General features: G+C 33.7%; 1 long non-coding RNA gene across 1 annotated transcript; it reads left to right on the top strand.

Moving 5' to 3' along the window:
• Positions 1-4,289: 4,289 nt before the first annotated feature.
• LOC114076554 lies at positions 4,290-4,831 on the top strand. Its single transcript, XR_003577497.1, has 2 exons — positions 4,290-4,448; positions 4,539-4,831. It is a non-coding gene; the product is annotated as an uncharacterized LOC114076554 (long non-coding RNA).

Raw genomic sequence — 4,831 nt, forward strand, 5'->3', positions numbered from 1 at the left:
TAAATATCTTACGATCACATCTCTTTACATTGAAAGAAATACATAATAAGTCTTATACAAGTTTTATAGAAGAAACTAAAGAAACATAGACTACTTCCTCGAATATATTAGTACATAACGAGTCTTGAGAGAGTCAACTTCCAAAGCTTTTCCTTCTAGGAACCTGCACTTGCCTTCAACCTATACTTATAAACTATTGAAAAGTATGGGGTTAGTACAAAAACTGTACTAAAGATGCCATTATGAAAATCATGCAAAAGAGGACATTTTAATTGAAATAAAGCATTCATGTTATTTAAGTAAACCCTTCATGAATATAGTAACAAAAAATAAATAGATGACCATCTAGCACATAAAGTAAAATATCTGTAATTTAAACATAAACTTATACTTTACTGTGAACTCATATATCATAACGACAATTTCTATGAAAAGTTATTCTAAAGTTCACTAAATATAGGCATGCTTCATCTCATTTCACAAGTCAACATTCAATATTAGAGACACTAGAGGACATATATAAATCTAGGAACTTCACATAAGAACAATCCTCCAAGAAAACCCCCAAGTTAAACTTTGTGAAATGTGAAAGTAGCAGCCCATACTACTACTCCCACCTTAATTCTCTTTCAGAATTCCCTTAGACTAGGCGCATCATATTCATCATATACATAATCTTCACAAATCTTACACATAAATCATCATACTTCATGAATCTTAGACATAGAATCAACATGTTTCACTTTAATTAGACATAAAGTCACATTACTTCATTTAGATCACATAATGACCCATTCATTCGTTTTCACATAAAGACAGACCAAGACTCCCTCCAAATTCCGACTTGTGCAATGGATAGATAGCGTCTCATACAACCACCTAACCTATGTAGTATACCATTCAGAAGACATCGTTCATTACAATCATTTTTTGGGGCTAGCTTTAATCAACAAAGACTATGAGAACTAGACATGGAATCCCAGTATTAACCCCTACTGAATGAGGGATCTGTACTTGACTAAGGTAGGGTCATTCTTGAGCCTTTACATGGATTTTCCAACAATTACACCTATGTGAGCAGATAGATAAGGGATTAGGAGATTGATTCTAAGTAACTCATCTCTACTAATGAGGAGTACTCATCTCAAGAGGTACATTGGATACAACATCTCTACTCATGAAGTGTACCAACCCCTTCTTCAAATCCGCTCAATACTAAGCGTACCTCCCCACAGATTCTTAAACATTCATTAACTATAGGTTAAGGAATAACCATTTAGCATGTCTCAAGGGAACTTTATCTCAACTCACTAAGGGTACTAGTCCCTAGAGGTTACTTTTGAACACCACATCTACACTCAAGAAAGGTATTCAACCTCCAAACTATCTTAGAAAGCTGTTGGGAATAGTGAGGTTTCTAAGAAAAACTTAATCTCAACTCAAGAAGAGTGTTCACCACAAAATTCCCCATTTACATTCATTTCTCGAGTTCTTTAGGATTAGCAGGGAGTTGTCTAGACACTTCATCTCTAGTCACGAAGAGTGTCTATCTACATTCCACCATTTTCATTCATAAAATTCATTGATATATTCAAAGTGTTTGTGTGTGTGAGTACATGTGATCATATATTTCACATAATCACCATAATGCATAACATTGACATCTAGACATACTCATACCCACATTCATCATAATTTACACACAAGCATGCTTTACATATACATATATATGATTTATACATAACCTCTTCAAGATACACATTTCCAACTTCCTAACACATATAATGCATATACATCATAATCATCACCTCACTTCACATACTACAATACTCATATTCATACACATATTCGTATAGTTCAAGTAAACACCTCTACCGAAGGTGGACCATACCAGTCAAGATTACTTCAATAGGAACTAAATAAAAGAAACAAGCTTACCCTTCATACAATGCATAGACACCTTTTTAAATATTTTGAAATATCCTTATAATAATGCATAATGAGATAATAGCTATTCTAAATTCAAATACGACTCTAACATTATCTATTCAAATGCAACAAACCCACCTTATAAACCAAAAGTTGATAATATGCATAAGAATGGGTTCATCGGCGTTTTGAGATTAAAATCATCAACTGACATTGAAAATACAATAGTTCATCCATTAAAATATTTCATGCAAAGACCCATGCTTAGATTGAAAGATACAAGAAATTGGAGTTTGAAGCCTTTTTTGAAAAGTTTTTGAAATGGCTCCTTGAATGAAAGAAGGTTCAAGGATGAACTAAGATACCTTAGTATGAATAAACCCACGATTTTTGGTGAAGACTCTTGAAGGATTTGTTCTTCTCCCTTGGATATTGAAACTTCTTCACTGGAGGATTCAACTTAGAGAGATAATTTAGAAAGACGGGAGAGCATGTCAAATTTTGGATTCTGATTGAGCGTTGGAGTTTCTCATTAGGGTAAAAGGTGTTTGATGACCTAAAATAAAACGATATAATATGCCCGCAAAATACCCAAAATACCATTACATAAGCTGGACCTTTTTAGACAAGTGAAACTTAACTTAAATTTTTGGAGTTATCATCAGGAAACATGTCCGCGATTCGGAGCTGTTCCCACAGGATTTTTTAAAATAAATTTTTTTGAGGCACTAGAGTCCGCGTTGTCTCAGGGATGCAGACCAAATATTTTTCCCAAGGTGCACCAAGTCCGTGGCGCGGACTATTTTCTCCAATGAACAACTTTGGCTTCCTTGGGCAGCCTGTTGGTCCATGGTTGGGTCCTCCTCAAGGACCCCTAGGGCGATCCTTGGGGTGTTGTAACCGCATGTTTAACCCAAAAAATGTCCATCCAGCGTTTAGGGTCATAACCACTGCATTTAAAATCCAAACAACACACAATGTATGGTGTAATGCATAAAATCATGCTAAAAAGACATTTGTATAAAACATGCTCGTTTTGAGTAAAACATCATAAGACAAGTATAATAGACCACATTAAGTTAACGGAAAAACAAAAAGTCACATTCCACAACGTAGGATCAAGATTACTTCAAAATACATAAACGTTTCTCTCCTACAAAAGGTAATTCTAAGGCACATTTTCAGAGAGTGTGAAGTTCTTTTAATATATATTACAAAAATCATAAAATACCAACAACAAAAAAATCTTTTCTGGCTATTAAGGCACATCATGCCAAAAGTGCAAATATACTTATGATCTCCAGTAGAGTTAAGAATAAGAATTGTTGTGTCACACCCCGAGATAACACCCAATAATATATGGCATTCTCAGAGTGTGACTCGACATACTTGACCTCTCAGAGGTCTCGTACAAGCCCTTTGACATCATTCATTGTACATATGTATGAATAGTAGTGCAGAATTAAAACTTTTCACACAAAATATTTTAAAACATCTTTCATATTCAAATCATAGGAAAAACACTAAGTCTTAATATATGCCAATCATAGTCTCAAGAATACATGGAAAACGGCCCATACAATACGATTATAGAAATACTTAGTCTATTACAATACTTTGAATAAAAGAAATCTAGAGATAGTTATGAAGAAGAGTCAAGTGAGGACATACTTCAACTTCCTTGAAAGAATCCTAGTTTCCATGCATTGCTTCAAGACGCTACTCACCTTGTACCTACACCTTTTGATATAACAAAATTTATTGAATTAGTACAAACATATGTACAAAGTATGTCTTAATGCATAAAAGATGAGAAATGAACATTTATGACAAATACGCTCTTTTTGATTAAAACATCATATCATAAGCATAAGAACCACATCTAAGAACCAATCACCACATTTATAACACAATACAAGTCAAAGTCAATTTATATCAATTTAATGAACTATACAGTGAACTTCACTGTAATTTCACTTTTCATTCCATAAAACAGAAACCTTACAAAATAGCACCAATATAACATACAAAACACATAGATATAAGATCCTGTCACATCACATAAGAACATATATATATATATATATATATATATAAGAAGAAAGGGTCTAATGTACGCAACTTAACTTGCATTTATGTCGGAGACTCTTGACAAGACTTGTACCCGTGACCTCTTTGTCACATTGCAACAACTTTACCAGTTATTCCAAGGTTCCCCTTCCCTAAGCCATATTGAAATGAATATTAAAGTTAGTGTAGCTTTGAACTTGCATAAAAGTTTGTCAACATTATTATAAAGATTTAAGTTGATATAGATTTTTGATTATGGATTTCATCAAAGACAGAGTGTCATGGAAGTATAAATATGCGTCTGTATGGAGATGTTGATCAATTGTTTCATATGTTGGAAAACAGACAGTGTCGCTGCTTTTGAATATTTTGGTGGATGTGTTTGGGAAGAACTCACAGCTGTCAGCACCTATTGAAGCAACGGAAATAAGTGATCTTATCGACTTCCTGTAAGAAAAGAAACTTCTTGTTTTTTGGTAATTGATTTGATGTATTTATTTATTTATTTTTTACACTTTTCCAATTTATACCTGAATCAGGCATCATGTTATTCATTACGAGGTGGCATCTAGTAAACCCAGATCAGAAATTCTGGCTCTTTTTGGAAGAGCAGCAGAAAATTTGCGTCCAGATGTTCAACATCTTCTTTCCCACCTCAACACTGATGTAAACACTTCGGTTTATGCAAAAATCGTCCACAATGCTTAAGAATCTGCTCCTACTGTTAGGTGGTTCCTTGCTTTAATCTAGTTTGACATGCCTCACTTTGTTAATTTACTTCATCTTAATAAATAAATTAAATTAACAAAACATGAAGAGAGGAGACAAGTGT

This window comes from Solanum pennellii, chromosome 3, assembly GCF_001406875.1.
Source record: "Solanum pennellii chromosome 3, SPENNV200".
NCBI lineage: Eukaryota > Viridiplantae > Streptophyta > Magnoliopsida > Solanales > Solanaceae > Solanum > Solanum pennellii.